The sequence below is a fragment of the Thunnus thynnus genome, chromosome 22, assembly GCF_963924715.1.
Source record: "Thunnus thynnus chromosome 22, fThuThy2.1, whole genome shotgun sequence".
NCBI lineage: Eukaryota > Metazoa > Chordata > Actinopteri > Scombriformes > Scombridae > Thunnus > Thunnus thynnus.
In genome coordinates this window covers 13,959,559-13,971,970 of record NC_089538.1, presented here as the reverse complement: position 1 = coordinate 13,971,970, position 12,412 = coordinate 13,959,559, and the positions used below count along the sequence as shown (strand labels likewise).

At 41.3% G+C, this 12,412-nt stretch overlaps 1 protein-coding gene across 3 annotated transcripts in view; it reads right to left on the bottom strand.

The window, feature by feature from the left end:
* The window catches only part of LOC137174363 (uncharacterized), a 121,985-nt gene that overhangs the window by 11,725 nt on the left and 97,848 nt on the right, over positions 1 to 12,412 (bottom strand). For all 3 annotated transcript variants that reach the window (XR_010925351.1, XM_067579596.1, XM_067579595.1), the window contains exon 2: positions 3,397 to 3,517. The gene's annotated coding sequence lies outside the window, so the exon portion shown is untranslated. The remainder of the gene's footprint in view (positions 1 to 3,396; positions 3,518 to 12,412) is intronic.

The following is a 12,412-nucleotide window of genomic DNA, read 5'->3' as shown; positions in this document are numbered from 1 at the left end:
TCTCTGATTCTAGCCCTGTGTGTGTGTGTGTGTGTGTGTATATGTGTGGGAGGGAGAAATAGACAGACCTCTCAGGTGTACTGCTCACTGGTCCATGACAAACTCTTCATTTGTCCCTCATTTCTGCGGCAGACAAGGCAGCTGCGCTGGGGCCCATGACCTGACAGAGCCCGAGTTGCATCACATTTCGAAAATGGTTAAAGCTACTCCAAATGACTAATTTTATATTAGCAATGGTCAGATGACCACATGTAATGTGAAAGTAATCACATGTAGTGACGAACCCACAGAGAATTATCAACCGATTCTGCAGTTCCCTTCACCTCCACAGAGAATTTTAGCATCTTTTAGCTAAATGTTTTGGCTTTACAGTCCACAACTTTACTGTCACCTCACTCTCACTGCTCTCATCGCTCTTATAAACCCACTGAATGCTATATTCCCAGCACCAAATAGCAGGCAGACAAAGTTAGCAGCTACCCTGTAGACATATTTAGCAGCTAAAAAGCTAGATATTTCCCTGAGGAGTCGGTGAAACCAGAGCTAAAAAAGAGAGTGAATTTGGACTTCAGTTTGTCAGCAGGACACAAACATGACTCCAAATGCATGCTAATGTTCCTGTTTATGTAAATAAGCAATTGTTTGCTAGCAAGAAGGGTGAACATATGTCAGTGTTGTCTTTACAGCTCGTTTCTGCTGCCCCCAAGTGGCCAAAATTCTGTTATTGCAGGTTTAAGAAGAAATAATTGAACAGTTCTCTGTAATTTATAGTGTAAAGCATGATGGAGAGGCAGATAAATGGCCTGTGTGTTAATGTTTATGGTGCTGTGTGGGAAAAGAGCAATCACAGCTAAAGCTAAGGGTGAAGTAAAGTCTGATTTTTCTTTGCAGAACTTTTGTTCACAAGTTCTGTTCGCAATCAGCTGCACCTTGATTTGAAATAAATGTTATATCTGAGGAAGCTGCTCCAGAGGTTTTTGTAAGGTTTAGATAGCGTTGAGTGAAGTTAGCTTAGTAAACGACAGATTTTTGAAATTTTCTGCAGAAGAGACTGCAAGACTGATTGCTCATGCAGCAATGTGTCACAAAAGTGTCTGAATGGGCTGCTAGAGCTTAAGATGGATTTATAAAGGATAGTCTTTGGTCCAAAATCCTACAGCAGTGTGCAGGTTTGTGTCTGATATGTTTTGCTCTTTGTCTGACACATGAAAAGTCTAAACTCACATACTTTTTATGTTCGTGCATCACACATGTACACAATCACACAAATGCAATTCCAGCCGCATCTATCTGTCCTTGTTGACCATCTTCCGATCAAATTAAATTGGTATTGTTTACTCTGGAAATCCTCCAAGATTGTGTGAGATGTTGTGAGATGGAGCAGGAGAGAAAAAAAGGTGAAAAAAGGATGGGATGACGGTGAGAAATGAAGGGAGCGGCAGCAGGGGTGAAGAGGTGTTAGGGGAGTGATGGAAGACTGAATAAACAGGGGAGAGGGGTTGAGAGGAGGAGAAGAGCCGACAAGAAGGTGCAACATGATGGGAGAGGGTAAAAACGTGAGGGAGAGGAGGTGTAGCAGCAGTGTGTCCACTGGTGTGTGAAACCAGCCTGACATCTTATGTGTGTATATATGTGTGTGTGTGTGTGTGTGTTTGTGCAAACGTGATCACAAGTTGGGGAGAGTCATGGAGACTGGCTCGATATCTCCTTCACATACACACATACGTAGATCACACAAAACACAAACACTTTCAGGGTTCGAAGGTCAAAAAGAGTGCATTACTCAGCCTCCCATGACATCTATATTTCACACATAAGGAACACTGTACACCCATCCAAACATAACTAACACTTAAATGAACCTAAAACTACAAATCTGAAACTACAGACTGCCTGTGAGCAGCTACTGTACAACACATGCAAACTAAAGTCAGTTTGTAACCAAGCCTCACTTAAAAATTTCCCATTTTTATCACGAATCAGGCAAACTTGTTTTGTACAGAAACCTTAGCAACCTTGCATTTCCAATCTCAGCTTGTTTGAAAAGATGCACCTCATAGCAGCATCAGTATGTCTTTCCTACTGTACTCACTGAAGCCAGTCATTTTGCTTTGTCACTCTAAATCTCCTTTGTCTGTGGTGGTTTTAAGCTAACACACCCTGCAGCTCCAGACACTTGCATTTAATATGGGAACAAAATTTGATTCGATATAACTGAGGCTGCCACTTAAAAAATATGACATTTATTGAATAGCTTACAGTAATTCCTACATTTCTTGACTTGCCTGCCCTCCGAAAAGCTACATATCTGTTTACATTGTTAAAAACTTGGGATGGACACTCAAGATGGCAACTTGTACCTGCCTAGTTAGCTCATAAATAGACCTTAGAACAGAACTGACTCATTGTCTGGACTTCAGACTTGACTCTAAAAGGTGTGTTCAGACAGAACATGAAGCAGATTTTTGTTTCGTGTCATTCGGAGTTTGACCGCTGGACTGTTTGTGTTTCTTTGTCTTCAACTGTACATAAGCTGTACCGACCATGTCTGTATGTTTGTGTTTGACTTAACTTCTAACTGAGCTCAGAACTCACCAGAAACTCTGGTTCTTTCTGTTATTTCCCTCCAGTCTGTCTCTCTTTCCCCGTTGTCTCTGTACATTTATTAAAGCATATTCCCCAGGATATGGGCAACTTTTTGCTCAGGTTTAAACATTTTCAAGTCATTGGACAAGTCAATTTGTGCCTAAATACGGTCGTGAAAAAGGCATTATCATGCATATTGTGTTGCTATTTTGACACATTTTCTATATGTAGTTCACACACTAATAGAACCACTTTATCCAGCATCAGTCTTTTCATTTTCCTTCCGACCCAAGGCCATTCTCGACTAGACATTGCCCATTGTGTACAGAATATACAGTATGTATACATTATGACTCAATCTCACATACTTACCAAGGTCACCATCAAGGACCTCACCTGGATTATCATCAAGTTCATCATCTCCTACATACATGTAGATTCATCTGCACCATCACTTCATTATAAAAAGCAAAATGTCACTGCTAAGGTTTACAATAGTTTGGTCATTAATCAGTATTATCTGTTCTCTCCAGACGTCACATACAGGAGCTCTGTAGACCTAAGTAAACGTATAAGAACATCCCAGAGGACAAAGGACATGGTGGGTTCATCATTAGCACACGTACACATAGTAATTTGACATATTGTCATTGTAAAGATATTTATCATAGCAGCTTTAAGCCATGTGTCCAGGGCTGGTTTGTGTGTGGACACATGAAGACCTTTTTGAAGAAGATAAAATCTCTGGAAGAAGAAAATGAGAGATTGGCTAGATTGGCATGACAATGAAGACATTTCTCTGGAACTCACGCTCTTCTTACTGCTCTCTGATCTCCTGTCTTCACGTCTCTGCCGATGCGTCTCCCGTCGCCTCACCTGTCCATCATTGACTGATGTCCTGGTTATGTCCCATGAGGCAGGGCAGGAGATTCTGCATATTAAGAAGGAGGAGAAGGGATGGACTTAACAGAAGTCATTGAGTTTCATATATGGTCTTTTCACTGTTTTGGAGCAATTTTCTGTATGCTTATCACTCTACTAGACACTCGATTAAAACTAAATCCTTGAAAACTGAGTGAAATGTCACCCTTTATACAGGACTTCTCCACAAAACAACAAGATTCAAACTTCAGTGCTGCAGTAGGTGACAGATGATGTTTTTGTAGTGTGGAGGTCTCATCTCCATCTCCCCTCAACTCTCTATGACTTTTTACTCTCCCCCAAGTTCCTCTTACTGTATAACAACCAGCTGTCTTCTTTCCCTCCTAATTCCACCGATCCTCATTAGATGGATGCACTGCAAATAACCTCACAGTCAAATGGTCTCATTTCCTTCAACATGTGGCTCATGGAGCAGAGAGGATATGGAGTCACACATTGACATTTTAAACCAGTTGTGTGTGTATTTTGAAAGCCGATACCTTCCGCAGTATGTTCTCTGTTACTGTGAAGATGACCCCAGTGGCACTCTACACACTATGATGCACATATGACAGGAGAGAAAAGAGAAGGGAAATAATAAGAGACAACAACGCTACTGCAGTGCGAGACAAACATGCCACGCTTCTTCCAGCAGACAATGATTCACCGTTTTCCATTGTTCCCCCAAACCACTGGAGGCAATAATGTGGCTTCCTGGTCACAGAGCAATATATCTAAACATCAGCATGGGTTTGACTGTGTTTATAAATGCTATATTCACACAACATTGAGCGAAATGGGACTGCAATGTTTGTGTATAAGCAATATTTATGCATCTGGTCGATTTAAGCCTTTGGTTACTATACTCTGTGGCAGAGTGAAGCGTTATGTAGCTAATAATATTTTAGCACCATGCAGCGGCCCTTTTAAAATCCCGGGTTCGCTCTGCCGAGGGCACTGATTTCTTGTTGCCATTTACATTACATGAGCATCTTGTTAGTCTCCCCACTGAAAGCCAGCCATCTGTCTGGTTGGCTGACCTCTCCCTGGCCTTTGATCTTTAGCCCTTGGTCAGCACTCAGCACAGCGGTTGCAAAGAAAGATAAAACTAGATTGCAAATATTCCCAGTGAGTGTTGCTGATGGACACATGGCCATGACTTGACGATATCTGCTATTCTGTCTGCAGTTGTTACATCTGCTGTGATATTTTAAAAAATTGGTGAGCAAAATATTAAAACCATGAATTACCAAAACTATAAAAATACTACAGAAAAGAAAGAAAAATAATGATATTTGATCTAGCACTGATCTGGTCTAACACTTTGAAAACTGATCAACAGCAGTTTGTTTCCAAGTACCCCATCGCTCCCGAGTTATTCCGTTAAGAGCGCTTAATATCTACAAGAAATACACCTTAATTCTTAAAAATAAATATATGCATCAGAAGTAGTACATTATATTGCTACAGCGTCAGTCGTCGTCGACTACAGATGACTTTGTGTAAGGGCTCGTCACACTAGCAGTTATCACTATGAAACTTTGGAGATGAATTCAGTCAAAATACGAAGAAACCTCAAGAAAAGCAACAAGAGGGAGTCCCCTTCTATTACGAACAGACATAAAATAGCTGTTGTTTATGTAGAAAAAGAGGCAGACATGGCAATGATAGACTAATAATATGGAGAAACAGAATGACAATAGATCAAATTCAAACATTCAGTATAATCAATTTTATACTGTATCTTATATCTGTGCATTAAAGTCCCCCTTCAGTCAAGAATCATTTTTTCTTCTTTTTCCTTCAGGTGGAGGTTTGATTTTCACTGTGCAAAATGGTGCATTTGCAGAGTTTGACAGGTGAAGGCTGTTTTCACATTCATCTGCTGAAAGTGGAAACTTTCTTTGTGCTCACAGAAAATCAGAGTTTAAGGTGTGTACTTACGAGCATGATTTGTGACATCACAACTAGTTAGGAGCCAGCTGTGGTCCAGGGTGCAATTTACACCAGTGTTAGATGGAAACTTGAAGTCTCCAGTGCTCATACACCGAGAATGGACTTTTCAGTGAAGTAGAAGACATTTTGTGTCCAGTAGGAAAACTTTAAAAATCAACAATATTTACATATTCAGAGATTCAGGATTTTCAAAGGAGGAGGAAACGTCATCATTTTTAGGTGAGTAATTGAACTTTTTTGTGGAAAATCTATATCAGACACAAATTATTAGTCAAAGCAGAGTCTTCAAACACATCTGGAGTGAGCTGCCAGGAGGCCATTAGCTTAGCTTAACATAAAGACCGGTAGCAGGGGGGAAACAGCTAGCCCTATACCAGCACCTCTAAAGTTCACCAATTAACACACCATATCTGGATTTTTGTTTTTTGTTTGTTTTTTAAATTTAGAAACAAATGAAATTGGTAGTTGCATGTTTTAACTAGCTAGTAGCATCTGCCTGCTTCCAGTGTTTAAGATAAGCTAAGCTAATCGCCCCCAGCAATGTACTTAGCGCAAAGACATTGAAAGTAGTATTGATCTTCTCATCCTACTCTTGGTAAGAAAGAAATTTCAAACTATTTCTTGTAATTATTGTTTAAGTGTAATCAGGTAAACTCTGAGGCAGAGTTTTTAGTAGGCATTAGCCTTTTAACAACTTGCTGGTGCTTTATGTAGCTGAAATGGCTTGATTTCTTGATGATTTCCTTCTTCTCTCAGTATAAATGCTTTGAAGAAGAGTTACTTGGGATGTCGTAATGTGAGTAGAAATGAAAATTATGCCTTACTGTAATAGTTATGGTAGTAGTTAGCTACATGCTCACTTTATGTGGTAGTTAACCGATATACTCTGTTACTTGGTGTGTTTGTGCTTGTGTATGGCGCGTGTAAACTGATGTGCATGTGTGAAGGTTTGCACAGCAATGTGTGTGTGTGTTTGTGAAACTAAATGCCACAGTTGAGACGTTAAGCTGCAGGCTATCGCGCAGCAAGCGTAGTAGTAGCAGGAGAACAACAGTAAATATTCACATCATAATCATCTTAATGAGCAGTGGCACCAGAGCAATTTAGAAGTGCTGTAAGGTCTCTCCCTACTCCTGTCTGATTATCCAACACTTTTTCCATATGGGTTTTTTTTGTGAATATGTGTGTCTACATACCATTTCTATGCCAAATCCCTAAGGTCTCATTTATCTTCTCAAAAGAGCATCAAAGCAGGTTTACAGATCTCTAAATGTGTGAAAAAAGTGCAAAAGTACCCATGGACACATACCTAGAAATAGCACACACATCTAGTCTGATGATCATGAGTAAACCCGAAAAGGTCTCAAGGTCAAAGCTACCATATTATCATAATCTTAAACCCCTGTATGTTTGTCTGTGCATGTGTTGACATACTCTATACAGACAAGTACTGGATTTCATTGATTTTCCAGTTTACATAGTGTGACGTCATTCCCATGCCTGAAATCCCAAAGAAGAAGACATTCACATCCATCATTCACTGACTGATTCATCACCAGTAGTCCTGAAATTATAGCAATTAGTTTGCTTTTTTTCGTTGCGGCTGCAGGTTGGGATTCAGGGCCTCGTTACACCAAATTTGCAACACGCAAGCTGTGATTTGCAACTTGAGATCATTTCCTCTCCTTTTGATTTTGACACGTTTTCACCAATCAAAGCATACATGAGAATGTGAGAGCCATGTAGCACTCGCAAATTCACAGCACTTTTTAAACACTCATTTGTACAAGGTGATGCTGCCACAATTTGCGATCTGTGTGTAAGCGGTGCTTTTGTGAAACAACTCGGATCTTATTATTGTAGGTACCAGTTATGATAAAAAGAAACAGCTGAATTCTCGGAACGTAGCGACATTGCTAAATCTGACAGAGCAAGACACACAAGCAATGAGACAGTCACACAGATTTTAAACTACTACAGACTTCCTGGTTCAACTTTGACCTACTGTGCATACCGAATTTGTGTGTGACCACAGTTTTCCTGTGCAATTAGGGATTATTGCCAACATTGCAGGTCTGTTCACATTCGGCTTTTCCTCTAAATAAAGTGGTCAATAACCTCGTCCAACTGCAGGCTTGTTTACAAGCTGTCTGATTATCTGAATGATGAGTTTCTTGCCCTGTTCGACTTGTGCTGTGTTCTACGATCTCAACAATTAACTTGGCAAGTACAATATTATCATAACTGATACAAACAATGACCAAATCAACAACTACAACAACAAAAAAATAGATTCAAATTTTATTGAACTGCATTAGACCTACAGTAGGAGTGATTATTTTTGGAAACCCCTTGAAAACATAACGATACATCTCAAGGGAAATTTCCTGATGTAATAAAATTTGACAACATTTTTATTATGAATTTATCTCCCGATTGTTTACTTGTTTGATCTTTTGGTCTATAAAATGTCAGAAAATAGTGGGAGAAAAACAAGTCCAACATGATATCTTTAAATTGCTTTTTTGGTCCAACCAAACAGTCAAAAACCCCAATAATTTTTAGTTAACTGTTACATAAGAAAAAGGAAAGCAGCACATCCTTACAACTGAGATGCTGGAACTAGAGAATATTAGACATTTTTCCTTGAAAACCAAAATTGTTGCCAATCAATTTGCTGTTAATCGACCAAGCGGTTAATTGACTAATTGTTTCAGCTCTAAATCTGAATTATCTTAAAACTTTCCCTTACTTCCCTGATAGAGCTATACAGGACACTTCAATGAAGCTACAAACATGGAATCACTTTTAATTAAACTTTAATAGTTTTTTTTTTAGCTTCACAGTGACCTATCATAATAGTTCTGAACAAGTGCCTGATTTACCTAAAAAATGAACCCAGCACCCTTTGGAAACGTCCCTGTTATGACTCGATATTGTACTCAGTAACCTCAGAATATCTCAATTAAATACCCTCTCACTGTCCAAGTATCTCTCAGCTGTACATGGAGCTGCTCCAAAAAGTGTCTCCTACCATTTCCCTTAAACAGGCTCGAGCATCGTGAAAACAAAATAAAGCAAACCTAAGACAGAGTTGATGTTGATTAAATGAGAAATATTATATCTGTGGATTCTGTCTTACAGCTGTGAACCCATAAATAGTCCAGACAGCGAAAGAGTTAAAGGCATTTCCTCCTGAGGTCGGCCAGACGGATGATCAAGTTAACCGGCTTGATTGAGAAAAGTCATGTCTGCTTAGTGTCTCCTATAAGCACAGACATATGCTCCCTCATCTGCAATTGGCAGTGGTTTACCATCCTGAATGTGTGTGTGTGCCTACAGTACATGTAGCATGGGGAGTTTAGCATTGCATTTACTCATGTGCACTGAGCAGACTTGCAAATTTCGCATTTGCTATCACACAAACTTTGTATGTGCGTGTCTATATTTGTGCGTATTTGAGTGCGATCTGGGGCTTTTTCAGAGTTGTGTGTATGAGAGACAGATAAAGAAGCAAATATCTGTTTCTGTACGCGTGTATATGTGTGTGTGCTTGTGTTCTGGCAGCACCATTTGGCATTTCTCAAACAGCTGTCAGCTTCAGCCAAAGTGTTTCAGCTGACTGATCCTTAAACTGGGCCAATAAGTTCCCACACACAAAACCCCACATTCCTTGTGCATGGGCACTTTGGGTATATTGCTGCATCTATCTCAACACATCACTCTCCATCCTGCCATCCATTACTCTCTCCAACCATCCCTCCTTTTCACACTTTTGTATCTTTCCATCTTCTTTTCCCTCTCAATCTGTATTTTGCTCCTCTTGTGAAATGACTTAATGTGAAGCTAAAATAAATAAAGAATTGTTTCAAGCTCCTGTTTCTGCGATTTGTGTGTGTGTGTCCATGTACAGTATGTGATACTGGATTCTGTATGAATGAATTGTGTGAGTGTGAGCATGTAGGGGAATCTACAGTAGATATGACCCTGCATTTAAGTCTATGAGAGTGTGTGTGTGTGTGTGTGTGTGTGTGTGTGTGTGCTGGAGGCGAGAAGCATGGCTGAGCTGAACCTTACAGCATCTCCTCTGGTCCCACCCACCGCCCTCCAACTACCCCCCCCAAGGACGGCCAGCCCATTAGAGTAATTAACTAGAGAGGGGTTTGATGGGATGGAGGGAAAGAGAGAAAAGAAAGAAAGAGGGTTGGGATAGAGAGAAGGAGGCATGAGAGATAGAGAAAGTGGTTTCGAGTGAGAGAGGAAAGAGAGATTTGGGAGGGGAGGGAGGGAAGAAGAGGAGAGAGACGGGCGAGGGGGGGGGGGTCTTTTTCTGCCGAGGCAGCAAGTGGGTGGGGGCCGTTGCCTTCCTGCTTGCCGTTAATCCCTGAGTGACTTTCACTGGCGTACAGTAAGCAGTGCGGCGCAGGCCAGAGCCCCCGCAAATTAATCTAGCAAAGAGCCTGGGATGTGGCCGCGCTGAACCCCCCGCTTTACAACAACCCCCCCCCCCCTACCTCTCTTCTAAAAGACTTGGGAGAAAGGGAGGAGGAAGAGAGAGGAACTGAGAGACAAATGGTGGGAGAGAGAAAGAGAGAGAAAGAGAGAGAGGGAGAGAGAGAGAGAGAGAGATAAGCTGCGGCTGTATTGTCCAGTGAGTGGAGGAAAAATTTGGAGGATAGAAGGCAAAGGGGACAAATGAGCGGAGGAGGGAATGACAGGAGGTGGTGAGTAAGGAAGGAGGGGGGAGAAGGGGGGGGGGGAGATAAGGAAGACAGTGGACTATTTAAAGCACAGCAAAGGATGACCGTGTGCCCTCGCTCCAGTGACATCACTCAGAGACATGATGATGTCACCGACTGTTGGGTGCTTTTCTGCCACTCCATCATGATGTCATTTTCCTCCAGCGTATAGGCCTGACATCATTGCAAGCAAACATGGGTGTTGCAACTTAAAAGGTCCTGTACGATTCATTTTTTTGTGAATTTGCCTCATGTTTTTTTTTTTAAATAAATGTAGTTTAGGTCATATTTCATAAAGGAAGTGTTCAACATTTTGAGAAATATGCTTATTTGCTTTCTCTCCAAGAGTGACATAAGAAGATCATGGAGTTTAGCCTAGCTTAGCAGGCAGGCAGAAACAGCTAGCCTGGCTCTGCTGAAAATGGAAAATGTAACTATCCACAACTCTAAAGCTCTAAAAGATTTATCTTGTGTCATAACAGAAATGTAAAAATGACAAAAATCAGTGATTTTAGGTGGAGTTACATGTTGGAGCTATCCCCCTTTTTTCTGGTTTTTATGCTAAGTAAAGCTAAACAGTTTTTGTTAAACCTGCATAAATTGATTGGGGTTTTTTTAATCTCAACAAGCTGTAATCACAACATTGACCTCATCATCACCTTATAAAGTTGATATAGCTAACGCGCACACACAGACAGAGATTGATATCAAGCTTTACTCTCAAGACATAAAGCAAAGTAATTCCCAAAGTCTTGAACTGTTCCTTTAAAGTGTAAACTATTCCTCTGCAAAATATTTATAATCCTGGTCCTTACAGGCAGCTTCAGCTCCTCTAGTTAAAATGATGCGAGAGTGGAAGCACTCCAAAGGGTGTGTCAAATTTTTTAAATGGCTAAATGGAAGATTTTAATCTGTTGTTTAGGGAGCATTGCCAACCAGGACGATCTGATGTGGGAAAAATCTGAAGGTTGCATCTTCTGAGGAAAGACGCAGCGGCTGCAGTGCTTTGTAGCTGCATCAGCTCACTAAAAGAGAGGGTGGGTGGTGCTGTCCGAGATGGAGTTCAGTTTAATCCTCATCCTCTCCTCTGCTGCTGCTGCTGCTGCTGCCTCCAGGGTGTCCAGGCAGAACCAGCCCATTTTTCCCCCCTCTTCACCATTTGTTTATCCCACCTGCAGCCCCCATTTTAGCGCTGCCTCACCACTGCGAAAAACAGCCACAACTAATTGATTGAGACCACACTGATGGGGATGGGGAATCGCCACGCAAGAACAGATTTTTACCATCTATCCTCTCATTCATTTCCTTCTCTCTTCATACTGTTTTCCCTCCTCTTCTGTCACAAATCCCTCTCTGTCACATTCTCTCCCATTGCCAGCCACAATTTTTTTTGTCTCCTTCCAATCCCTCCAATCAGCTCATATATCTTTATCAGTGGCAGCTGCTAGTCTTCCTTAGGGGGAGCGCAATAACCAAGCACCATATTGTTACAGCTAACCGCGGAACGATGATGAACGATGATAATGCTAAACAATCTCCCCAATATCCTCTTTCATTTAGTAAGCTGCCCCTGAGGCCAACAGGCGCTTATTGAGCTCTGTACTACAGTGTTCAGCCTCAGGGCCCCTGCACGCTTTGCCCACAGTGGGCTTGATTGACCTGATACCTCATGAGGATGCCAGGCAGCTCTCTCATTTGCGACTGCTGCTCGTTTATGCCTGTGCTGATTGCTGGGCCGAGAGTTGGCGGGGTGAGCGAGGGGGCGGTATCTGTTTTATCCGACTATGAGAGCAAATGTGGGAGCGCTATGAGCCGGATGGTGAGCAAATCACGCCGACAAATCACGCCAACAAATCATGCCCCCCCCCCACTCCACATCTCGACTTCAAACCCAGCGCTTACACACACACAAACACAGTCGCCTGTGGGCTCATGTTGTCAAGCATTAAACTGGGCACATGTAAGAGATAGGCTGACCCAGAGCGAGGAGTGCACTGACCGAAAGGAAACCCAGCATCACCATCACACCCATGTCAAATTGTGTTTCCTCTTCTGTTACCTCTAGTTTTGCCTCCCTCATTAACTTTTATTTTCTATTTCTTTTAAATCCCAAAAAATATATTTTGATGTTTTAATTAATTGATGTGAACTCTATGTAAGAAACACACTTGTTTTTGTAAAAAATAAATGTAAAAATGTCTGGAATACAG